Source organism: Pogona vitticeps, chromosome 2, assembly GCF_051106095.1.
Source record: "Pogona vitticeps strain Pit_001003342236 chromosome 2, PviZW2.1, whole genome shotgun sequence".
Classification (NCBI taxonomy): Eukaryota; Metazoa; Chordata; class Lepidosauria; order Squamata; family Agamidae; genus Pogona; species Pogona vitticeps.
In genome coordinates, this window is record NC_135784.1 from 306,964,962 (window position 1) to 306,992,263 (window position 27,302).

Below are 27,302 nucleotides of genomic sequence, written 5' to 3' on the forward strand. Positions count from 1 at the left end.
GATTCTCACCCCCAACCTCTTCAGAGAATCTTAAGCATCCTTAGCAGATGGACACCCAACTTGCTGTTTAAAAACCCATCACTTTCTAAGGTGTCAAATGGCTCATGCTGTCACAAAGTTCTTCCTGATGTTGAGTTAGTCTCTCCATTTGTGTAATACCTCAGATCCTATCCTCTGGCACTGAAGAAAACAAACTTACTGCATCTCCCACATGATAGCCCTTCAAATATTTGAGGATGGCTATCAGATTATCTCTTAATAACAACCATCTTGTGCCATCAAGTCAACTCTCACTTATGGCAACCTGTTTCAGGGTTTTCCAGGTTGAGAGGACTCAGAAACGGTTTACCATTCCCTTCCTCAGAGGATACTCTGGACCACACTGTGCAGTTTGCCCAAAGTAACACAGGCTGGCTCTTCTCTTGGGAGGCTCAGCAAGAAATTGAACTCCAAGCTTCCAGCTCCTCAGCCAGACACCTAACTTACTGACCTATCCAACCAGCTGTTAGTCTTCTCATTTCTGGGCTAAACATAACCAGCTTACTCAACTGTTCCTCACAGGACTTAGTTTCCAGACCCCTTGTGATTATGGCTATTCTGCTTGGACATGGTCTATCTTGTCAACCTCTTTCTTTTATTGTGATGCTAACTACACAGTATTCTAGGTGAGGTCTAACCAAAGCAGAATAGATTGGCTATTGTTACTTCCTTTCATCTGGACAATATAGTTCTGTTGGTGGAGCCTCATAATTTGTTAACATTTTTCACTGCTGGATCACACTAACCTAGTAATGTTTACCCTGTCATCTACTAAGACTCCCTAAACCTTTTTCACACATATTGGCCAATTGTGCTAAAGTAAGTCATAGTTCAACTAGGCGCATTTGAATGGATGGAACTTGCATAGAAGTTGACTCATCAAATCTCCAATGTTGTTTTTCTTTCCTAATGTTGGGCACTTTCTTTCTCCCATTCCTTCGACTCAGTTCATTAATCTGCTAATCACCTGGAATCCTGATTCTCTCTTCTGCAACGTGGCCTACTCTTCTGGTTTGGTGTTGTAGGAAAATTTGATCAGTGTCCTTTTCACACATTCATTTTTTTTAAAAAAAATCATCTGTAAATATATATGTTGAATAATGTCAGACTCAGGACAGTACTCTGGAGCTCTTGTCACTTATGTCCATCATGATGTGGAACCCTTGGTGAGCACTCTTTGGAACCAGTCTGTTGACCAGCTACTAGTGTAGTATCATCTACCCTATATTTTACCAAATTGGCCACAAGAACGTGGTTGAAAGCTGAGCTAAAATTGTGTTTGTCATTACAGTGGGGTCTTGACTTGAGAACTTAATCTGTATTGGAAGGCGGTTCTCAAGTCAAAAAGTCTGTAGGTCAAGTCTCCATTGACCTACAGTGTATTGAAAACCGATTAATCCCGTAACAGGCCGTTTTTGTTCCATTTTGGTTTTTTTCTGGTCTGTAAGTCAATTCTCAGGCTGCAAGTCAAACCTAAATTTTGCGGCCAGAGAAGTCTGTAACTCAAAAAGTCTGTAAGTCAAGCCGTCTGTAAGTCAAGGGTTCACTGTATTTGGTTTTGAGAAATCCATGCTGGCTCCCAAAAAATCACCACATGTATCTCTAAAGGTTCACATTCAGACAGTTCTTGAACCCTTGCCATGTAGCAATGGTCAAGCAGACTAGTCTACTGTTGCCTGGATACTCTTCCCACCACCACTTTAAAAGATGGGAACAACATTTGCTCACCTCAAGCCTTCGGGAACCTTGGCCGTTCCAAGAATTCTCCAAGATTACAAACAGAGGAATCTACAAGTTCCCTTCATACTCTTGGATGCAGGTCATTCAGCCCTAGAGACCTGTATTTCTTTCAAGTAGCTAGATGTCCCAGGACTACCTCTTTATCTATCTTTGGTAGCAGCTCTCCCTTTTTCCTCCTTTGCTGTGCCTGTACTACCTTGTTTCCCTTTTGAGAAAAAGCAGAAGCAATTTAATGCATTCTCAAAGGCTTTCATGGCTGGGATCTGATGGTTGTTGCAGGTTTTTCGGGCTCTTTGGCCGTGTTCTGAAGTTGTTCTTCCTGATGTTTCGCCAGTCTCTGTGGCTGGCATCTTCAGAGGAACAGGAGTAGGAACTCTGTCCATGCTCTATAGTAGGTGTGCTCTTTTGCTTCATAGTGTTTCCAGTCTCCGGGTCTGTCTGACCATTTCCTCCCCATAGAGGCATTCAATGTATCCTTGAAGGCTTTCACAGCCAGGATCTGATGGTTGTTGTGGGTTTTTCCCACAATTTAGAAGCAATTTAGTTGTTGAGCAGATCTTCCTTCACCCTCTTACCTATCAGCATTTTGCTGTCTTCCATCTAGTGGATCTACTGCTTCCTTGCTCTTCCTCTTCTTCCAGTGATAGCTAAAAACTCCTTTGTGTGTGTGTTATTTTAATCTCTTTTGGAAGTCTGGACTCATTCTAAGCTGTAACTCTCCTGAACATGTCTTTACAAATACTGTCTACTCATTCATACTCTTCCTTCAAGCCAAATACAATGATTCATCCCTGTTTCCATTTACTATACCTGCCTCTTTTTAAAGCTCAGATAATCTAAAAGATTCTGATGCAACTCCTCTTGCTTCTTTCAATCCTTCCCACATTTCTTACCCAGAAGAATGGTTTGTTATTATGTCTTTAGCATCCTACCTTTCAGGAGCTCCTTTTCATCATGAACTCCCTTCTCTTTTATTACTTTTGATCATGGGATCACATCCAGTATTTCCTTAAGATTACTGAAATGAGTTTTCTTAAAGCCAAACAATGTGTCATACAACTTTCAGCTTTCCCTTTCCTTCATGCCATGAATTCCAAGAGGGTGTAGTCTAGTCCACCACAAGTTTCCCCTACTTCCACCTTGTTGAATGATTCTTCCCAGTTGATCAAGATCTGCTCTGGGACAACTGATCCCCATTTTGTTTCTTCTACCAGCTGGGGAAAAAAATAGCAAGGCAGGTGAGGACTTTGTTGACCCTTACATTCTTGGCCATAGTGGACATTAAACAATTATGATTTTTTTAAAAAAAAAATCCCCTACAGATTAGGAACATGGGATATTGTGCTTTTGTACCCATGATTCAAAAAGCCTTTTAAAAATGAACCTCTTCACCCGTCCCCCTCAGGCCACCAAACCTGTTCCTCCCTGTGTACACCTAGCCTGGGGAGGTGACAAAGAGTTCCCACCTCACAGTAACATTTGTGAAAAAAGCCTTACCATCAGGAAAATGGATGCCAAGCTTTACATAGCAAAGGACACCTTGAATGTTGGCAACACCAATGGCAGCAGTCAAGATGGTCTACAGGATCCCTTCTTGAACTCACTCTCATTCACAAAGAAACACCATTCAAAGGAAAATTCCAGAAGCTGACTCCTTTTTTTGTCAGTTAACACTTCTCACCAAAACACAACAAAGGTCAGAGCTGTTTTTCAACAAGTGTAATCATCCAAGTTTTCCATCTGGCTTGGAGGTCCGTAGAAACCCCCCCCCCCCATTCCCTCGCTGAAATCGACCTGATGCAATGATTATTCTTGGTTCTGTCTCATTTGACAGTTCTCCAATTCACACTTCCAGTGTACTGTGTCACAATTTCTGGGTCTCCTCACACAGGTATGTGTGTTTTGATTAAGTTATACACTACATTTCATTTCAGTCATGTAATATGTATCCCACTAGGCTGCAGTAATGAGCGCTCCAAAATGGCGCTGGGTTGCCATTGTGGAGAGGCTTTGCCTGCCCATCCAGATGCAAGCATCATGGGCGACACAGTCTTCTGATGGGAGGAGGGACCGTGCCTTTAAGAAGGCTGGGTGCCTCATCAGCATCCTTTTTGCTGCCTTCTCTGCACTCCCTTCCACCCACCCTTGGATTAAGACTGAGATTAGCTGGTTGCCTTTGGAACTGGATGGAAATTTTTGGCCTCCATCCTAATTGGCAGTTGCTTGCAGGTGCATTTTCACCCATCCCATTCTTATCTACAGTGTGTGTGGTTATAAATGCCATGGAAATAATGGTTAGTTAAATTCCTTTCGGTCACAGCTTCGGTTAGTGCAATCAAAAAGCTTGGGTGAGTTCAGGATTGACACATGGTGCCAAACATTTGGCCAACTCTCTGTCAGGTTGTGACAATCGGCTATCAGATGAGATGTGGTTTTACATGGTAAAACTGCCTGCTTAGGGTCACGAGGCTCAACAGGAGGAGTTGGCTGGGGGTACCAGTTTACAGAGCGGACAGCTCATTTCAGAAATCGGAACTCACCCTGCTGTAGGAAATGTCCTGAGATCTAGGATTATCTGGACATTGAAAAATATTGTATTATGGTGGGCCCCCTTGTATTTGAGGAGATATGACTTTAAATAGTTATGTTGTGGCCTAAGTTTTAAACCCAACACCTGTTACTTGTCTCATTATTTCCAGGCCTGGTGGGCAATGCCTATTAAAACATTTTTATCTCCCTGAGCCAAAAGTTCAAGGTAATCTTGTTTCTTGCCATGCTTTATTCATTGATATACAGGCATTTAAAACTTTCCCCCAGCTGCTTCTTTCTTGAGTTCCCCCAACCATAAGCAGATTCCTATACCACCATCCCAGTTTCTGTTGCATGACTGATGCTCTTGTCCCTAGTACTTGCTGACTTCATATCCTCTCGAATACCGTCTGCCCTTCTGGCACGATTCAGATTAAAATCCTGTTGGCAAGTTTTGTAAGATTCTTAACAAACATTTTCTTCCTGGCCCTTTGTCAGGTGAAACTCACATTTTGCCATGAGTCCTTCCTCAGGGAAGCCCAGACCATGGACCAAGAAGCCACACCCCCTCTGACAATAGTACTGTGCAGCTGATAGTTCTTTCAACAGTAAGACATTATGAAAAAAAAAAACTGTTCATGCCCCAAGGTTTCTGACTGCTTGGAGAGTTGTAAGTGAGTCTAGCAGAACAGAGTTACACCATACTTTCAGACCTCCCCCATGAGCACAGGAATGTGTGTCTCCATCTTCTCTGCATTTATTGCTTAGAAAGCATAAATGGGGCTGGAGACACCAGGAAAATAAGGGACAAATACATCTTAGATAAATATGTCTGAATTGTGTCATAAGAATTCAGAGAGCCTTTCTTTTCTGCATTGAAGAAGGGCACAAGGAGAGAAGCTATTTAAGCTCCTTCTCTGTGGTCTTGCTTAGTTCAGAAGCGCTCTCTGAATGATCCATTATTCATCCTTGGGATAAGTGTTTTATTCTCCCCATCTCCTCTCTCACTCTCTTTAAATTTTGGGGAAAGATATAGGGACTGTTTGTTTTTTAATATGATGATTTTTTTTAGTTTTGCATTCCTCCTGCTGCATTTTTAATTTTATGTTTGCAAATGGTTTGTGTCTGGGCATGTGTAGACATGCAGGAGAGGGAGATGGGAGAAGAGAGCAAAATTGCAATTTCCCAAGAGTTCAAAGATCTCTTGCTCGTAGCTTCCCTACCCAACTTCTAAGAAATGTCGATAAAGGAACAAATAATATTTGCTCATCATAACGTTAAGCACAAACCATGACTGATTAGTGTTGGGTGGGACATCATCGGAGACAGTAATCAAGGTTACTTCAGCATTGATTTTTTTCGGAGGTGAAGCCTCTTTGATGTATGACTCCATCAACACCTGCAGAGCCAAACGGAGCACACAAAATTAATCCCAATTAATTAGGCTATTTGTTGATAGTGCTCGGCTCTTTTATGTTGCAAAATAAATATTAATTCGGGACACTTTTTCACCTTGTGAAGCTTACATAGTTAGTGCTGGAGGTGGGGTGGGGATATCCTATCGATCGGGTGCCAGAACATACTAGAAACTTATAATAACTACCATCTAGTATTTAAATATCTGTGCCTTCTACACAAATGTTCTTGGGGTCTTGACCAAGTAGGGGTTGTGTGCACCATATGGTGAAGAAAAGCAGCAAGAGTAGCAAATTCTTCACCTACAGTATGTCAAAAATAGCATTATTATGACTAGACAGAGCTGCCTAGATAGTTTTGTGAGTTGGAGTACCTGATTGCAGGTCAGGGGTTTGATTGCTCACTGTGTCTCCAAGGAGAAAGGCCAGCCTGTGTAGCTTTGGGCAAGCTGCACAGTCCCATGGTGGCCCCAGAAAAAAATGAATAATAAATCTCTTCTGATACTTAAGAATGCTGATACGTGATACCTAGGAAACTCTGGCAAGTGCCATCATAAGTCACAATCAATCTGATGGCAAATGATTAATTAATCAATTGATTATGCAGAAGAAGGAAATTCTGACATCACCCCATGCAACAAAACAGGGTTGGTGTAAAGAAATGGCTGCAGATGTCATTTATGAGGAGTATTTCAGCCAGACACAAAGAGGAATGCGTATTTCCCCCCTGTTAGCCCATTTCTACACTAGTAATGGAATTCTGTTAGGGTTACTTGTTGTAGCAGGTAGATGTTTGTCACCACTTGAGGGAAGCTTATCTAAATTAGCGTTAAGTGGATCATCTAGTTGGTATGCTTCCTCATCTTTGGTCTCCATGTTACTGTGGTGGTAGAGCCCTCCTGCAAGTTGCAGTTTTGAAGACCTATTGTGTTTGCAGTCAGTTTTGAAAGAGATGGATGAGAATTTTGTTCAGGAAAGCAACATTTGCAGATTTGTGCAAGATGTCGAGAACTTGAGCATTTAAATTTAAAAATGAACTTGGGGAAAAAGTGACCCTGACATGCATCCTGGCAGAGGGCTTTGAGCTCTGAAATATTGTGTGTGTGCACACACATAGACTTTAAGATGGGATGCCTTTTTCCTCTCCCTGAGCTCTTTCCCTTCCAATGACTATATGCCCTCTGAGATACATGACCCAGCAACCAGACTTGTATATTAAGCATGGCTTCACCTTCCAAAGGCCAGTCACAAAACAAAGTGAACAATGTATGAGATGCAGAATTGACAAAAACCACAGGCTGTGACAAACAAGTATTTTCACTACTTGGCAAAACATCTCTGCAAAACTGGCCAACAAACAACACCTCCAACAACAAAATGCCCCACAACACTTAGTAAGCATTTTATCTGTGTGTGTATTTCTGTATTTGTGTTGAGCCTTGTTTGTGGTTCTGTTTTTTATTTTCTTTTTTTTTCCACTGGTTTTTCATCTTTAACCACAACATGGTATGAATTTCCTCATACTGGGAATATGTTTACTAACTGGATAGGGCCACCATAGATAGGTAATAATTGAGTTGTTTTCGGTTTCTAAAAGTATGAACTTAAAAATGCAATCCATTTTGTAATAGTTTTCACCTGTACTGAATAATTTCTTAATAAGAAGAAATTTGTATCTTCAAAACTGGAGGTTAATTAGGCTTTTCATCAAATGGCAATTGTCTTTGCATGTAAGGGAAAATTGGTGGTGATCATCAGTATGATGGCTGCAAAAACATTGCAAAAAATTCAGGAAAAAAAAGAAGGAGATCTGCAATGAATTGGTGATGTATTCTAAAAGGTTTAGAATACAATAAACTACGTTGTCTTGAGAGCGACCCTCTAGAAAACATAACAGTCAGAGACCACTCCCCACAAAGACGTAAGCCTACCAGAATGCACTGGGGCAGCTTCTGTTCTGAGCAGGAAGCAAGGCCTGACATAGACCTTGGTCCAGGTGAGTGAAATGTAGATGTCTATAGGTGTCATAGTTTTCTATAGGTGGGAATTCCCAGAATTCTATTTGGGAGATTCTTGGAGAATTCTAGGTGCTGGAGTCGGAAGGAAGGAAGGAAGGAAGGAAGGAAGGAAGGAAGAACCCAGAACAGACTGCTCCTAAAAGCCTGTATTTTTTTCCCCACCTGTCTTGTCCCACCACATCACTCTGATGAAACTGCTGACTGGAAAGAGTCCTGTGAGGATGTTGACAGAGAGATGGTCATAAAAAGTCTAGCCTTTCCCACTTGGTATGGCTGCCCCACACCTTTCGAGGGCCGAGCAAGGTGGAACAAGTTTGTTTTTCTCCACACTTAAGAGAGTCAGGCTTGAAGTAATGTGTCCAAATTACAACAGAGGTGATTTTGACTAAACATTAGGAAGTTCTTCCTGATGGTACAAATCATTCAACGATGGAAAAGCCTGCCTCAGGAAGTGCTGGATTCTTTTTTTTTTCATCAAAAGTTTTTAAACAGGCACTGGATGCTTACGCCTCAGGGTTGCTCTCGTGGTGAATCTCCCGCTTTAGCGCTATTCAGTGATTCTAGGGGTCCCTCTTAGTTCTACGATTCTGTGAGCCTTTTAAAGCTGCAGGCTAGAAAAAAGTGCAAGAAAGATAAAGGCACTGTCCTTGAAGGGCTGAACTTTCTCCATCTGACTTCCCTCTGAGATGGTGACTAGTAAAAATGGGCACGGACTGCCGAAATGGAGGGTTTGTGTTGATTTATTTTTTTTTGGACTAATAGGTTGCTCAGTGCTTCCCAGCCCCACCTCCTCCAGTGGGTGCACACACAGAAGCATCACCTGGACAATGCAGAGCAGGTAAGCCGGGGCACGTCCTCTGAATGGGTACCTGATGGAGAAGGTGGGTCTGAGATGTCCTGTGCACCTGTTTGGCAAAAAAATGAGCCAACACAAACTGTTAGTTTGGCAGTTCATACCCATTTTATGTATGTAAGCCGCCCCGAGTAGACCTAGTCTAGAGGGGCGGGGCATAAATTGAATTAAAGTAAACGTAATGTATCTCTAGTAATATGATTTTTAAGTGCATGTAGGGCGTAGAGGGTTAGGGTTAGGGTGACGAGTGACAGAGGGAAAGACACTAAGAGGGGAGATATATATGCTAAGAGTGTGAAGAAATTTAGTACATCCTTACCGATCTTCCCTACAAAGGGAAGACCCATAGATCTCAATGGGTCACACTTAACAGGGAACAGCTGAAGCACATGCATGTATGAATCAATAATCTGCAGCATCCATATGCGGTTCAATATTCAGAACTACTGTCTAGGCATTGCCAACCGCCACGGCTTCGCTTCCTGTTGTGGAGCAAGCTGTGAGCATATCAGTGCCGCTGAATTTACATGTGAATAAGAAATAATTATCTGTGAGCCCATGGGTTGGGATTTAATAGTTATTTTTTCCCCAACAATATACCCTTATCTTTATAGAAGCAGTACCGCCCATCAAAGAGTTGTTGCTGATGGACTCACTAATGAGTTTCCAATACTTAACCTTGTATTCCGTTCATTACAGGAGATGCCATTCCCTCTAGTTTTACATTTCGTATCAGAAAGTTCATTTAGAATCCAGTCAATCTTCTGGTGCCAGGGTTGCAGTTTAAATTTTTCATTCAGGGAGGACACAATGGGAATAATGTTTGTATCTGTCAAGGAGACACATGAAAACTTCTCAGCCGCATTGTCTGAAGCTAAGAAGGAGGGAGGGAAAAAAATAATAAATCCACAGAAGACGGGATTCAATAAAGAAAATAAAAGAATGGAATGAAGACACCAAGGTCTGTTTGTTATGGTGAATAAGCCATCGGCAGCCAACTGGTCTATAAAAAGAGGCAGCTGAAGTCCTTAGATTAATATTTTATTTAAAAATGACAGTGTCACATAATTGCTTTCATTGGTCTCCACTGCTTTTCCCTAGCCAATATTTTCAAGATCATCTGAGAAGCGATACAGGAAATGTCACTGGGGATCTGACTCTTGGGTAGACTGGCAATGAAAATAACTGAGAAGAGAGAGAACAAAATGTGGTAGTTTGGTGGTGGTCTTTTTGTACAGGAAATTACCTTATATTCAGGTAGGCTCTTTAGCCGATCGTTAAGGGAGCTGAGTATATTTAACCTTGAGAAGAGATGACTGAGAAGCAGTACAAAAGTCTTTTTTGAGGTATTTGAAGGGTTGCCGCATGAAAGGCGAAGCAAGTTTATTTTCCATCAGTTGAGAGGCAGGAATCAAGCCAACAGATCTGAAAGACAAGGCATGAGATTCCATCTAACCCTTCAGACTTCCTGTTCAAAAAAAGGGAATGGATGATCTCAGAAGGAACTCAGCTTCATTGATGGTGTCCAAATACAAGTTGGATGGACTTTTGCCATGGATTTTTTTAGCCTTGGATTTCCTGTGTAGAAGAAGGGCATGGCTGGACGACCCTTAGCATCCGTTCTTGCTCGTACAATCTTATGATTCAATGTGATCCGCTGTGCCTTGAATGCTTCTTTTTGGCATCTGCAAACCTTGTTTTCTGAAATTTGCACAACTCAAACAATTGCTAGATTGGATTGTTTTTTTTTGGGGGGGGGTCATCTACGAGCAATTTTGCACAAATCCCCTCATAACACCAAACATTGCCTCACCAGACTAGAGCAAGTTCAGAGGAGGGCAACAGTGATGATCAGAGGACTGCAAACAAAGCCCTAGAAGGAAAGACTGAAAGAACTGGGCATGTTTCACCTTGATAAGAAAAAAAAAAGACTGAAGGGAGATATTTTCACATATTTGAAATGCAGTCATATAAAGGAGGGACAGGATCTGTTCTCAATCATTCCCGGGGTACGGGACACACAATAAATGGGTTCAAGCTATAAGCAGACATATTTTAGCTAAATATCAGGAAAAAACTGATTAACTGTCAGAGAAGCATGACAATAGAATCACTAACCTCAGGAGGGTGGTGAGCACTCCAAAGCTGGAGGCATTTACGAAAAAATTGGACAGCCATCTGTCAGATCTGCTTTGATTTGGATTCCTGCCTTGAGCAGGGGGTTGGACTTGATGGCCTTACAGGGCCCTTCAAGGAGAATTATTCTATGATTCCATGGTACTCTGTGCCAAAGGGGGGGGGGGAACATTTCAGTTCCTCATCCTTACATATGAGAATGAACCGGGTGAGGATTTGCCTAGCAAATCGTACTTATTGCTTGAACTGCTGCACTGGTAAAGGCAGGTTTCAGCTGGGCTTGGTGCACATTCAAAATTTACACTTTTTCCCCCACACTTTTAAAACATTGCCTTTTTTTAAAAAAATGTACGTGTAGATGTTCGTTGATGCAAGCCATCTGGGGCACAAATAGCCATAGACAATCTGGGAAGTGCGGATGGAGAGATGGAGTCCATTCAGCCTCAGACATGAAGCAAATTCTTCAAGCTTCTCTATCAGGAATTGAACTTGGGAACTTCTGCATGGAAAGCAGCTCTGCGCCGCAGTCCCGTCACGGAGAATTTCCCGTTCTTCTCCTCCTGTATGAGAACGGTTGTGCCTTTGCTTCTGCTCCTCGGCAAAAGGCTTGCATTCAAAACAAACCCAAACAAAAGATGTGAGGTGAGGACAAAAAGCTCGGTGGCAAAAATCAATATATTTGCTGGCAGAGGGGCAGGTGTTTCTGTTTCAGTCCCAGCTGATTCTTTTGTTTACGGAAAGAAAACCGAGTGTGTATTAAGTCACTGGAAGTCAGACATTGGCTGCTACTGTTCAGGTAACAGTGTGTGACGGGGGGGGGATGGAAAACTTCCACAGGTTTGGGGGCCATTTTGTCTTGGAGGGGACTGCTGCTCTGAGATCCCCCACCCTCTCTAAAATGAACATTTTTGTCTCCCCTAATTTTTGGCCCCTCTAGTTCTCCTTAAGTCTTAAAGGGTCTTTTCAATGAGGCATTTTAAGGCTCACAACAGCATTAGTAGGCTATTTTCTCCCTCTGGGAGATGTTATGAGCATTGGAAGCGATAAATATAGGTTAAATCTCTATTCAAGCATGGGTGAGGTTTCGGCTGGGTTTTGGAGATATGGTGGGTTATTTCATGTATCTCATGAGACAAACTGCCCCATCCCAGGAGAACTACATAGTAGATTTTTTTTTTAATTCTGCAACAATATGTGGATATTGGGGCTTAAATTAACCAAATGTAGTGTCCTCAATTTATTTATTTATTCATTTAATCAGTTGAAATTGTTAAGGACAGGTGAGAAGTAAAAGTGAAAAGTAGGAGAAGTGGGGTAAGAATAGTGAGTGCAGCTTTTCAAAAACTTTCACATGGAGACAAAGAGAACAATTCTAATGGCCGGTGCAAAGAAATAGAAGAGAAAAACAGAAGAGGAAATATAAGAGATCTCTTCCAGAAGATCCAAGAAATCAAATAAAATTTAAACTTAGAGTAAGAATGATGAAAGACAATAGAAAAGTGCAATATCTTATCAGACAAACATTTGGGGAAGGTGGAAATAGTATAATGAAGACTACAAAAGAGATAAAAGGGTAACAGATTCCTTTGAAGAAAAATCCTATAACGAAGAACCTGCCATTTTAGAAAGGGAAATGAAAACTGCTCTAAAAGTATTAGGAAGAAATAAATCACTAGGGGTAGTTGGAATATCGATAGAACTATTTCGGGTCATAGAGACATAAATCTGTCAAAATTCTAAAAAGAATATGCTAACAAATATTGAAAACAAATCAATGGTCCACAAAGTGGAAATGTTCATTATGCATTCCAGTACCCAAGAAAGGAGATGCCAAGGGCTGCGAAAGAAATAGAATCATTGCTCTGATTCCTTTTGCAAACAAAGTGATGCTCAAGGTACTGCAGCAAAGATGTTTACTTTACATGAAGTGAGAAATGCCTGGTGTTCAAGCTGGATTCCTAAAAGGAAGAGGCACTCAAGATCGGATTGCAAATATCCAGTGGCTGCAGGGGCACAACAAAGAACCACAGATGAAGATCAGCCTACGCTTTACAGATGACTGCAAAGTCTTTGATCGCATGGGTCATGAGAAACTATGGATTGTTCTGAAAGGAATAAGTGTGCCTCAACACTTGATTGCCCAGATACAGTGGTGCCTCGCATTCCGACGTTAATTCATTCCGCAAAAATCGCTGCAGAACGAAAACGTCACAATGCGAAATAAAAAAGCCCATAGAAATGCATTAAAACTCTTGGAGATCAAGAAAAAAACTATGCTTGACTTTTCCTCCTCCTTTCTTTCTCTCCCTTTTCACAACTGCACTTATTTAATTTAGGATTGACAGTTCTTGCAGCAGATGAATGCTATCATTTAATTTTTGATTCACCAACCTTCTGGGGCATCTTTTTGGAAATGAGGAAGCAATTGGGAAAGAGAGAAAAAAGAGAGAGAGAAAGAAAAAGAGAGAAATTTCCCATACTTCAGTATCGCAACTCCTTGGTCTCTAAATTGAATGCCTTCGGAAACTTTCTCATCTTCCAGCAGCTGTGAAGGATTTGGAGGTGCTAACAATTAAAGCCTTCAGAAACAGATTAAATTTGCTGATGACAGCTCATTCCTGAGATGGTGGCAAAGGAAGACTGATAAAATGTTATCTGAAATTCCCAGTTTTGATGAGACGTCTACTTGGACCCTGGAGAAAATGAAATATTTGAAGGAGCAATGGAGCCTAGGGAAATGCTTGGTTTTATATGACAGTGATGCCTACAATCTTCAAGCACAGCAATTTAGGATCGTATCATGGCTCAGGTTTACCAAGACAGTGTGCAGCAATGGGACAATTATTCACTCTTTTCACTGTAGGCACATGGCCATGGGATATTGCTATTTGGTGCCATCCCAAAACAGGGAGGTTGCAGACTCTTGGTACAAACTTGATGAAACAATACAGAAGTAGGATGGGGCCACTCCGCAAAGGAGGAGGAGAGATTTAGCTGGAAGTTACAGTGGTCGGAAGAGCAATGGTCCAGTGGATGTAGCATTAGTGAGCTTGATGCTGGTACTGGTGTTTTATCTTTGGTGTTATCAGACATAGCATGGGCTTCTGTGAGAAACAGAGAACCTGATGGTGTCGGAGGACTTTTGGTGTTAGCTTTGCAGGCATATTTCCTGTCAACCTTTACAGCCTGGAGAAGAGCAAAGCATTCGTGAGTCAAAGGGAACTTTTGATTGCTACCCTAGGCTTTTGGTTTCTTCTTTAAGCAGCTGAACTTGAGTCATGAGCTTTCAGGCACTTAGTCACAACCATTGTGATGATTCCGTAAAGCTGCCTTCTTCTGGATCGCCAGAAGGGGAAGAGAAGTGGGTTCCTCCTTTTATATGAGAGTGAACTAATCATCCTGTTAATTCTGTCCAAGAGATTCACTGATAGCTGTTGGCTTCAACCTAGAATATCCTTGGGTGTTATGGGGCAACCCCAAAAGTACCTTTGTCTCCTGAGACTAGATTAGCAATGTCTGCTTGGCTTAGAATTTTGTCTCAGAATCCTTCTTTTTCTTGAAGGTGCAGTTCTGTTCTTTCATCCTATATGGCTGGGTTTTTCAAAGTTCACCTCCAAGATCAATCATGTTGGAAGCTTTCTGGGTGGTTTAAAAGGAAGAGAATAATCCAGTAGGACATTTTATGGAATATTACTTCACATGTACTTGTAGTAACAGGGATATTAGGCCTAAACATGGCTGGGTAGTATAATAAGTTAGAATACTGTTGAATGCACTACACCTGCATAAGGGAGATGGTGTTCCAGGCAGGCAGAGATTGCCAGTGATTAAAGAGTCACCTTTTTTCAATTGCAGGGTTAGCCCAAAGCATGCACAACTCACCTGCAGTCAGTCTCATTGTGGGTAAGTTGGGTGAGCATAGACATTGAAGTAGTACATAGGTACAGTGCTGTCTTGACTTTCAAACGTCCCAGCTTACAACCATTTCAAGTTATGACCAGCTCTGGCCTCAAAATTTTGCTTTGACTTGTGGCCAGAGCTTCCAGTTAGGAACAGAAAAAGGCAGAGAAAAAAAAGGCGGGGAATTCAAATTGCTAACTGATGGTAAGCAAAGAGGCTGCTTCTTCATAGCTTTTTCACACCAGCAGTTAGAGTGAGTGAGATTGGAGGACTCGTCAGACTGCCTGGTAAGGTCAGGTGCTGCTTTCTGCTTTTTAAAAACTGTTCTGGGTGGGTTTTGCAGCGTGGTTTTTGGCTGGGGGGGTTATATTTCTGTGCTGTGATGGATCATGGGGGGTTTGTTTGGTTTTTGGTATTTTTTATCTGATTTCTGATGGGTCTTGGGGGGTTTCCTTGCATTTTAGTTTTTCCCATTTCCAATGGGTCTTGCATGCTTCACTTGCTTTCTGCTTTGCTTTTTTTTGCATTTCCGATAGGTCTTGCATGCTTCACTTGCTTTCTGCTTTGCTTTTTCCCCATTTCCGATGAGTCTTGTATGTTTGGTTTGCTTTTCTCCCCCCCCCCTTCTGCCGGAATGGATTAATCATGTTTCCAATGGGTCTTGCAGTGATTTTTTTGTGTTTATGTGTGCGATTTTTTTTCCTTCAGCCAGAACAGATTAATTGCATTTCAGTGCATTTCAATGGGAAATGGTGCTTCCACTTATGACCATTTTGAGTTATGACTGGAGTTCATAATTAAGTTTGTTAGTCAAGGCACCACTGTAATGAACTATCACTCTGCGTTGATAAGATCATCAAGGAGATAGGGATTGGCGATAACTGATGAGTCCCTGCTTTATTTCCGGGGCTTGCCAAACTCACCTGCAGTGAGACTCACTGTGGGTGAGATGCAGCTAAATTGGATGAGCCCCAGAACTGAAAGAGAAACTCTTTGATCACCAACAATCTTCCCTTGCCGGTGTTACCCTGAAGCAGGTGTAATATACTAAACAGGGTTCTAGCCAAGAAATGAAGTTTCTGTTGAACTAGATTGAATTTCGTCTCTCAAACACTTCATGAAAATCAAGAAACTGCTCTAATACAACAGAGAATCCTCTCCAATGTGTAAGTGAACCACCTCCTGGAGAAGATAAATAACGCCAGTTCTTTATAGCCTTAATTTTTAAAAAAAGAGAGAGATGGTTTATTCATAGATTTAGTTTCTTCTGAGGTATGTATCTGGATTTTCTCCTATGCTTGGATTTTTTTTTCCAATTCATAAAATTCTGAGATTTATAGCTAATAAACATGGCACTTGTTTTCTGCAAAAAGCCAATCCATCACCTTTGGTCATCCGAATGACCCGGATCAATAAAAAAGCCACACAATTTATTGTTCTCTTTTCCAGGTATGCCCTGATAAAGAAAAAGACTCCAGTGTCGGAATACTGGTATAAACTCATGATTGATTGATCATGGCATCCAATATTTGTGATTGCCCTGTTTGTTTCGGTAAGTTTAGGAATACAGGGAACAGAAAAAACAATAATACACAAAAGCAAGAGAGAGAAAAAACCCATCCTACCTAACTCATTGATTTCAATAGGATTGATGGCCAGAAGAAGCAACTCTACTGTATAAGGCCAACAATGGTCACTCTGACTAGGGATATGAAGACTCCTAGGGAAAAAAATCTTCACTGGGACTTTCTGAGTTTTGAACTGCTAGGATTTCTCAGTCAGAAATCTCCAACAATGAGATGTATTGGCTTCTCATTCATTCATTCATTCATTCATTCATTCATTCATTCATTCATTCATTCATTCATTCATTCATTCATTCATTCATTCATTCATTCATTCATTCATTCATTCATTCATGTTCCCATTTTTGCCTGCTGGTTTGCTCAAGCATCTGCCAAATGTTGTGCAGCTGAATGCCCTACCTGGAAAATCATGAACAGGAAAGAGACAGATTTGCTCAACGCATTTAACGATTCTCTGCAGATTAGTCTTCCTTCTGGGGAGGGGAGGGTTTGACAATAAAACATCTGAGATCTTTCAAAAACAAATGTACCCCCAAACCCAAATTTCTGATAAAAATCCTGCTGCATAACTTAAATTTGTACACACTGCTAGAACATTTGCACCAAGGTGGAAGTTATATCTTGGAAGTAGTTCCAGGGGCACAGATGCAAAACTAGTTGTATAGTTAGTTGTGCAATCAGTTATGCAATCATTTGTGAATTAGTTGTGCAATCAGTTTTACGACTTGTTCTACAATCAGACACATGGACTGCCTGGGCACAAGTCTTATGTGCAACAGGATTTCAGCCTTTGGTGAGATGAAAGAGGAAAATTCTCCCCTGGTTTCTCATTAAGAGCAAGAAGTCACAAGATATACTTTCCTCACTCTAACACACGATCCTGTTTTTCACATGTCCAGCAGGGACCTCAACCACAGCAGGAAAAACTGAAGTGTGGCTATTTTGGAATCTACAGATCTAAGTCATTCTTTCTCCATAGGGAACCTCGGGCCCCACTGTATAGAAGTGGAGTCAGGAACCTCTAGCAATTAATTATGAACACTCTCAGCAAATTGCAATTCCCAGGTTTCTTTGCAGGAAGAGGAAACATTATAGCCCAACTCATTTAAAACTAATATAACTTTGTAGTTATGACCTTACATTAAAGTTTGAGTTGCAGTGTAAGCTACAAAGTACCTGGTTAAAGCCTTATCTCAGCCATAAACTCCCTCGATGGCCCTTGGCAAACTGTTCTTCTCTGAACCCTCTCCTCAATCTGCAATATGGGGATAAAAATACCCTACAGGGTTGATGGAAGAGTTACAAGTGCCGTGTATGTGCTATATCCAATACACTAACTCTGAACACATTTTCCAAGGCTAAATCCTCATGTAGACATAATGGCTCCAAATGTTAGTGGATTTAAAGGAAGACCACGTTTTGCAAGAATTACAACTCCAGCCCTTTTTTAAACTTCTAAACAAACAGCTAGCAATTTGCTTTCCTCAATGTCATGCTTCTAGTTCTCAGGCTCCTTGCTGAAGCGGTGCTTGATCTATTTTTACTTTTTACAGGTCAACATGGAACTACGTCATTTACAAAAACAGCCTGAAATTAGGACCACGTACTGGATTTGGGCGAAATTCCAAATTTGGAATCCAATCTGTCTGATCAAGACTGATTTAGATGTACTCCGGGAGATCCGGAGAAAAAACAACAAAATAAACTGGGGTTAAAATGAATTTAGAAATCAATTTGTGTCCAGGACACAAACCTATTGAGACAAGGCGTGCATTGTAGCAGACATTTCATTATTTTTCTAGAAAGATTAACTTTCTGCTGTCAAAAATGCAACAGGGGGTGATGCCTTTATAGACTACTTTTAAAAAAATCATCATACAATATGTGAGCTCTTGTGGATCGAGGCCCACTTCGTCAGGCATGCACCAGTGTGAAAAACTTAAAATTCCGAAAGTTTATGACAAGTTGGATTTTTGCCAGGAAAGTTACTCAGAGATATAAAGTCCAAAAGTTATTGGCAATATGGATTTCGCCAGGCACATCTTTCTTAGATACAAGTCAGGATAGATATATTAGAGCTCTTGTTTTAAAGTTACAGCTGAGGCAGCTATGGATGGAATATCACACCCCAGTTCTTCAAACAAAGAGAGGCACGCCACACACACAGAGAGAGATTCTTATGTGGCCTTTCTTTGAAATGGGCATGTCTCTGCTTGTTAGCACATCAGGTGGTGCCTCACACAACGATGTTAATTGGTTCCAAAAAAATCAACGTTGTGTGAAACATCGTTCTGTGAAACACCATTTCTCATAGGAATGCATTGAAAACCGGTTAATCCGTTCCAATTGGAACGGATTGCCATCGTTCAGTGAAAATCCCCATAGGAAACATCGTTGAGTGAAACAATGTTTCCTATATTGGAATGTATTGAAGCCGACTCAATACATTTCAATGCCTTTGCGAAGTCCTTTTTCGCTCCTGTAAAAGTGTCTTACAATGTTTGGACGCTGTTTTAAATGATTGCAATGGTTAGTCCACCTCCTGAAACCTATGCAAACTGATTTTGGTGTTGTTCTGACACTTCGTTAATTTATGATGATTTTTTGTTTTTTCCATTGGAAACCATTAGACAGACCATCCAATGGTTTCCTATGGAGAAAAAACAAAAAAAATCATCATAAATTAACGAAGTGTCAGAACAACACCAAAATCAGTTTGCATAGGTTTCAGGAGGTGGACTAACCATTGCAATCATTTAAAACAGTGTCCAAACATTGTAAGACACTTTTACAGGAGCGAAAAGGGAGATCATTGTGTGAAAATCCCCCATAGGAAACATCGCTGTGTGAGGCAGCAAATTTAACAGAAAAAGGCATCGTTGTGTGAATTCATCGTTGTGTGAGGCACTCGTTGTGCGAGGCACCACTGTATTTCCTAGACAATAAATACATGTTGTAGATATATTTGCTAGGATCCTTGGAATATTAAGATTCCATTAAAACCAGTTTTCAAAGTTTTCCTCTAAGACATTGATGTTCTTGTTTTATCTAAATGGCCCAATATTCACAGACAAATTGTTATTCTCCTTGCAGATCTTTATCCTTAGCTTGTTTATGCCCCCTAACAAAACACCTCCTGTTTCCAGTAGGGCTTAATAGCTAAGAGTCTAAAAGCATTCACATGGCTTCCAGTTGCATCTACAAAATGTTCACGTATCTCTACCAGTGCATGGCATAACACAGACTCACCTGCAGCTTTTATGATGGGACACACATACTCCCAAAATATAAAGCTGTCCATGTGGCCAATTGTGTCAGCCACCATGAAAAGAGCAGTATGCCTCTAAAACTGAAAGAGCAGTATACTTTTTGATAATGAATATCTTCTGGATAGAGATAGCAAGGACAAATAACAGGGAAGTATGGTTGCCTCCATGATGTTCTTGAGAACTTCCAGAGGCATTTTGTTGATCATTGTCGGGAACCAAATGTTGAATGAAGTGGAACCTGGTCTGATCCCTTGAAGCAACTCTTTAATATATGTACACTTTCAACCGGCTCAGCAGATAAAACACAATGTCACCCTGCTGGCTGTTCTAGAAGATTCTGAGCAGCGTAATGTTTCAGAAACGACCGCCCTTCTTGCTGATAGATCTCAGAAGGACAACGCCGTGAGCAGCTCCTGGAGTAATTAAGAAGACAGTAAATGTGCGTGTAACTTATTTAGAGTATCCCAGTTGGACTGTAGTTGTTAATTGATAAACAGGCATGCAAGAGCAGCAACTTTAAGGTCTTCTGGTTAAGAAACCTGGGACTCGGGAAGAGTACCATTGAGTTGTTGCAGAGGCTGACAAATTGGTGCTGGTGAGTTTCTGAAAATCCCCTGATTGCAGGTACCACATGCAGGAGGATAATAGTTCCTTATCTCAGCAGAGGCCTATGAGGATACATTTATTAGACAAGGAAAGTTTGCATGGACACACTCTTCCAGTTATTTACCTCCTGCTTTGTACAATATCATTTCCCCTCTCCCACACACTTTGGTACATGTGACATAGCAAAGGACAGCTCCCTATTAATAAAGAATGTCTACGACGCCAACTAAATTATACTAATTTTAGCAAAAATATTTTAATGTTATTTTTTTAAAAAAATTAGACAATATTATTCAAACCTCTGGCTTCCACTTTAACCTCAGGTTTAACCAGAGTCAAAACTGAGTAGCAAACTAGAGACGTCCTGGGATGGCTCTTTGAAATTCTGTTGGTGAGTTTCCACTGCAATTTTGAAAACAGCACAATTCGAAACAGATTTGAGATTTGTTTTCAAACTAATGTTAAGGACAACAGAGAGCCCAAGATTTCTCAGGCTCTATTTTTCATGAGTCAGATTCTCCATATTCTCATAAATTTCACATGAAGGGAATTTTGGTGGATATGAACAATAAATATAATCTCTCTATACACAAACGACTGAGGGGGAGATATGAGAGCACTTTTCAAATACTTGAAAGGCTGTCATACAGAGGAGGGGCAGGATCTGTTCTTGATCCACCCAGAAAACAGAACATATAATAACAGGTTCAAGCTACAGGAAGTCAGGGTTAGGCTGAATATCAGGAAAAACAGTCTTAACTGTTAGAGCAGTACAACAATGGAACCAATGCTCTCAGGCCAACTCCATCAAGCACTCCAGTTTCGCCACTGCATCATGCATCTCCAAACTCAGCCCAGAATCCTAAACCTGACTGGATTTTTCCTGCTTACATGCCTCCATCCCAGCCCATTCCAGACAACAGCTTTCCTATGGACCACAGATTTCGCCGTCAGCTTTCGGAACCTTGCAATGCATTCCCTCCTATGCCTGCCATGCCGAGGGAAGGACGCCCCATGTACCAACGGCAGAAGTCTGAGCCAAACATCCCTTTTCCACTGCAAGGGTTTAAGCAGGAGTACCACGATCCAGTCTACAAACACAATGCCATGGTTGGCAATTCCGTCACTCAAAACTTCCCCCCTCCTCTGATGATTAAACAGGAGCCTAGAGATTTTGCATATGACTCAGAAGTGCCTAGCTGCCATTCCATTTATATGAGGCAAGAGGGCTTCCTGGCTCACCCGAAGAGAACAGAAGGTTGCATGTATGAAAAGGGACCAAGAGAGTTCTGTGATGACACTTGTGTTGTTCAAGAGAAGTTTGATGGTGATATCAAGCAAGAGCCAGGAATGTACCGTGAGGGGCCCACATACCAGCGGTGGGGCTCTCTTCAGCTCTGGAAGTTCTTGGTTGCCCTTCTGGATGATCCTTCAAATTCTCACTTCATTGCCTGGACTGGCCGAGGCATGGAATTCAAGCTGATCGAACCGGAAGAGGTGGCACGTCACTGGGGAATTCAGAAAAACAGGCCAGCCATGAACTATGATAAACTTAGTTGCTCACATCACTATTATTATGAGAAGGGAATCATGCAAAAGGTTGCTGGAGAGAGAGAGAGATGTCTACAAGTTTGCTGGATGTGAACCTCATTGGGTGTAATGCTTGGTTCAAATACAAGGTCAAGATTATGGTCTCCAAAGGTCTTCCTTCTTTGGGTTTTTACAACCTCACATGCTACCAGTGGTTTTAGTGACTGGAAGAGACCTTTCTAACTAGGGAAACAGCCTGTCCAGCAGTAACGAATCGTTCCTTCCTGCCTCTGATTTCAAAGAGAGCTAAGTGCTGTCTCTCCCTCTCTTTAGTCTGTTGGAAGCAGCTATTGTTTGCTATTGAGCTTTTCACAACTGTAAGTAAATACATGTTTTTATTCTTTCTCCTACAAATGTCTCAGAGTGAGCTGAGACATTAAGTATCAGTTAATGAGAAAGGGGTGGACTCTTTGGTGAACTTAAAACTATTCTCCTCTGTGAGTCTCTGTATTTTTACTGCATAGCAAAAAAGACATTTTACAAAAAATAGTAAACTCTGCAACATTTTCTGGCTTAGATGATTAACACTTTTTATCTAGCAGTCATATCCTGGTAATCCTGGATCGTGTGCAGTAGAGCATATACTAAGGGGAGAAGACTGGAAATAGAGATAAGTAGAAAGAGAGGCAGGACAGAGAGACATGGAGATCTCACTATTTTCTGCTGTTTTCTGCTGTGGTTAATGCAAAAGAAACTCAGCATTTGGCAGGTGAGTATTTATAGATTTATTGGATTTTTACCTTGCCCTGACCCCCTAAAGTGGCTCAGTGGAGACTACAACTGCATAACAAAAGTTTTTAATAATATTTTTAAGAAACTCAGTGACACTGAAAACAGTATAAGAAACCATTTAAAATAAATCATAATCTTAGAACTGCAGAGCTGGAAAGGACCCTATGGATCATCAAGTCCAGTATGGGTCAATTAATAATAATAATAATAATAATAATAATAATAATAATAATAATAATAATAATAATGATGATGATGATGATGATGATGATGATGATGATGATGATGATGAAACCCTGGTTGGAAGATGAGGAAAGAGGAGATTGAGGTAAAAATTCAGGAGAGGGGAGAATAATAGTTCAATTTCAAGAAAGGTTTGGCTAAATCCATTTAGCTCCGCAGTAGATGTGCAGGGACTGATAGAGCAGAATTACCTCCCAGTCTTCCCAGAGTAGACTGTTCCTTATTTGCTTCTCATCAACTGGCATATACAGTCTCAATGTCTCACTCTGAGACATTGGTAAGAGAACGGATAAAAAGATTGCATTTACTCACAGTTCTGAACAGTTCGAAAACAGCATATTGTACCAAAAAAAACTGACTGCTTAGAGCAACAGGCTTCAACACACTTCTTAGCCTGCTTTCAGCAGACTCCTACAGACTACATTATCATGGCACATTTTAACAGCTGACTCCATAGCATCATCTTGCTAGCAGAGTAAAAGAGAGGGTGAAAAACATTTAAGCCAAGAGGTGTGGTTCCATCAGCAGCAGGGAAGAAGCAGTTAGTTAATGCTGGATTGACTGGCTGTCACCCCAACTCAGAAAGGCCCACTAAAGGCAGCATACAAGTTTGAAATAACTCCAACATAATCAGAGGTTTAACATGATCTGATCTGGGTTGAAATGGACTCAGAATAAATCACATTCTTGGGAAATAATTTCTTTTTTGGCACTTGCCATGTGTTTCTCTAGTCTGTGGCTTCATTAGTAGATAGTGTGTTTGCAAAGGGCCATGTGTGATAAGGTGAGATGTTTTCAAAGGTAGGCAAAAATTAAAACAGGAAAAAAAGCTCATTTGCTGTGAAGTATATACAAGTAGTATGACACTGAAATATTCTTTCATTGCATCTTTCTGGGGCTCAAAGAGATTCTTCCCTAGAGGTGAAAATAATATACTTGAGACATATTAATTCTCAATGTAAAATGTCCTCCTTTGCTAGAACGTGTTTTGCAGTTTAATAATACATTTGCATTAGCATAGAAATAGCCTCATGTCTTCATTAGTTATGCTGATTAATGACAGACTTCTGATATAACCAAGAACATACCTTATTGTTTCTTGGTGCTGCACTTGTCTGTAGCAATAAGAAAACTTGTTGGGTCTCGTATTTGTTTCTTTATGCACAAGCTGGTCCTTGGTAGGCCCAAGAAGTTGAAATTCATGGTCAGTGAAATCCTGCAAAGGCTACATATCATGGATCAAACTTTTCAGGTCAGTATAATGTCTAGGACTTAGTCATAGGTGTTTTTTTTTAGGTATAAAGCATTCAGAAGTGGTTTATTGTTGCCATACTAACTTCTATACCACACAAACAAGAATTCATGGCACTGTCATTGGTGACCTCTCCTAAAGTCATCTTCCACCACTTCTGCTGCTTACAAGCTGTCTTTCAAGAACTAAATATGGAGACTATGCTTCTTTGACCAGCTGCCCTTCTAACAATGTTGGAAAAGTGGGGATATTTCCTGTAAGATGTCTGTGGTGTCCAAAAAGCTGTGATCCTGCTGCAATAGTTGAAACTATCACCCCTTTTTTTTTCCTGCTTAGAAAACCTACTAAGTTTGAGCAAGTTCAGAGGAGAACAAGAAGGATGATGAGGGGACTAGAAACCAAGTTCCATGAAGAAAGACGGAAAGAACTGGACATGCTTAGCCTTGAGAAAAGAAGACAGAGGAGAGATATGATGGCACTTTTCAAATACTTGAAAGGTAGCCTTACAAAGGAGGAGCAGGAGCTGTTCTCAATCATACCAGAGTACAGGACATATAATAATGGGCTCAAGCTACAGGAAGCCAGATTTAGGCTAAATATCAGGAAAAACTTCCTAACTGTTAGAGCAGTGTGACAATGGAAGCAACAACCACAGGATGTGGTGAGCACTCCAAAGCTGGAGGGATTCAAGAGAAAATCGGACATCCAACTGTCAGATCTATTCTGATTTGCATTCCTGTATTGAGCGGGAGATTGGACTTGATGGCCTTAGAGGCTCCTTCCAACTCAATTCATCTATGATTCTACGATTCTTTAATTTTATCATTTGCATTTGTATGTCTCCAGCAGTAATTTGCCCAAAGAATGACTTATGATATGAGGATTGCAACATGGGAAAGAATACGGGTCTTCTAGGGTGCGGCAGAGTTACAATCTAATTTGGCTTCCACCCAGAACAAAAGACCTGATGGCCACACCAAGCCACAATTGTCGCCAGTGAGAAACATAACCACTGGTGTGAATTATGTGTTTTAATCACAGCTTCTCAGACACTACAGTGTCTTGCAAAAAATGTAACACTTTTAGTAACATTGTTGGAAGAGAAGCTGGCCAAACATGGAAAGCCCCCGTTTTAATTGTGCCAGGCTTCTGAATATCATCAGCAGAACTGTCAATTTTGAACTCATTTAATCCCTAATTTTCAGAACCCTTGTTTAAATTGGAAGCCAATAATTTGATTCCGAAGTTGGCTCGCAGAACCACGTGATTCCAAAAGCCGACAATATATACCTTAGTATCTTCTGACCTTGAAAGACTTTGACCAAGGTCACTCATACTGACAGTGCCACCACTGCCCAAAGAATTCTGCATTTTCCCCTTTCCATCATCAACTTCTAGTCCGTGATCCCATCAGATTGCTTCGACTTGTGTTACCATTAACATTTGTTTTTGTCAAACAATATCAAGGAATGTCTGGAAAATCAATCTTTAATAAGTTACAGTAATGTTTTCAATTTCCTGTCATCTGCTTTAACGTACATGTGTACTCTGTCATTTCTCATCACTTTCTAAATCCATCTTGTTATCAGCTTGGTATAACTTAATGTACAGCTAACTCATTCCTGGGTGACCTTAAATCATACACTACCCAGGAGGCTTCTCCGAAGAGTCATTCTTTCTTTGCTGTGAAGGTGACAGAGATAGCAGAAAGGGAGCGACTTTAGTACTTGGCCAAACTTGTGGAAAGGAGATATACAGAGACAGTCACAACTTGACGGTGGGCTCCTTTTAACTGGCAGATTGGTGGAGTTTCCACAATCCACGAAACCAACAAGGCAATGCTCATTATCAAGGTTCTCTAAACAGCTGATATCTCAATTTCAGTCAGCTTTGCACAGAGAATCCTAAGAAATACAGGTCCAAATGATTCTGGGGTTGTTCTTTCTACAAAAAAATAGTAGGCTTTACCGAAACATGCGTGTTCGGCATGGTATGTTCAACCGAGGGGAGAACACGAGAACATCCCGCTGTTCCAGAATTTGCTATTATTAGCACTGATGCTATGCTGTCAAGGAAAATGTTCATGTGAACACAAAACTCTGCCCTCAGGTAGGAGTAGATGTGATGATGGGCAGCAATGTCAGAAATGGGGGGGGGGGGAGACACAACCATGTTGTGCCTTGGAATGTCTGCAAAAAGGTCCACCATCTTGAAAGCATTCCTGTCTGGTAGGTAGTCTAGAAAGCACTCCAGCATTCACACTGATAATAGACTGGACACAGTGTTGAGGGAATGATGGAGTAGCTCAAACTTTGTTTGATCATGTTCTTTTACCACTCAATTCTTACATAAAGTAACATATATACTTTGGAATAAATCCAGTCCTAATTAGAGTAAGGCCAATGAATTGATGAGACATGTTCGTGTCATACTTATGGAAATCCCATTCATTTAATGAACCTAGTCTAGTTGGGACTAACAATTAGAAAATTAGCCCTTCATGTTTGAGAGCTCCTCTAGAAGAGGTATGTTGGTTTCCTTGACTGAGGTTGAGGGTGGCCTATTAAGGTCACAGTATCCTGACTCAAAACCTACCTGAGCAGATTCCCAGATTCATTGCCAGAACTGGCTTTCAGTGGACGTTAATGGCAATTTCATTTTTGGACCTCTCAACAAATTGGTGTTCATTCTCCCTTTGTGGATGGAAATTTCTCTGCCATCAAAGTGACATTAGGTTGGTGGCAAATGTAGGTCACTGAATCTGTGGGAGAGACATACTGTTTAATTCAGTCTATCAAAGCAGTAAATGTGATTCTATCATTCATATGAATCCACTGGGATTGTATTTGTTATGAGAAAATGTGGATGAACTTCATCCATAATGTGATTTCTACTCATAATGGACTAGGCTGCCAAAACATAATCTGTGTCCCTTCCTCCTTCTCCTCCTCTCCCTCTCCCTCTCCCTTCCTCTCTCTCTCTCTCTCTCTCTCTCTCACACACACACACACACTCACACACACACACACACACACACACACACACACACACACACACACACAGAGAGAGAGAGAGAGAGAGAGAGAGAGAGAGAGAGAGAGAGAGAGAGAGAGAGAGAGAGAGAGAGGCTACTACCACACATTTGTTGACTGCAACATCTTGACCACAGCCCAGCTATTTAATCAGTCCAGACAGCACAAGGGCCCCAGAGCAAAGATGCTTCGGTCCTCAGTCCAACATGCAAGAAGGAGAAGACGTGGGACTTGGACCTCTCAGAAGTTACAGAGTCTTCCGTGATCCTTTACGCCCAACCCATTTTCTTCCTGCTTGTTTTCTCCTCAAGGCTTCTGAGCTCACCTGTCTCATTGTGTAGATGAGTGTCATCTTCTGAGAT

At 41.1% G+C, this 27,302-nt stretch overlaps 1 pseudogene across 1 annotated transcript; it reads left to right on the forward strand.

The window, feature by feature from the left end:
* The first annotated feature begins 19,151 nt into the window (after positions 1 to 19,151).
* On the forward strand, positions 19,152 to 27,034 carry LOC144586264 (ETS translocation variant 1 pseudogene; annotated as a pseudogene). The gene has a single exon (XR_013540988.1). The product of XR_013540988.1 is annotated as an ETS translocation variant 1 pseudogene (transcript).
* Positions 27,035 to 27,302: the final 268 nt, after the last annotated feature.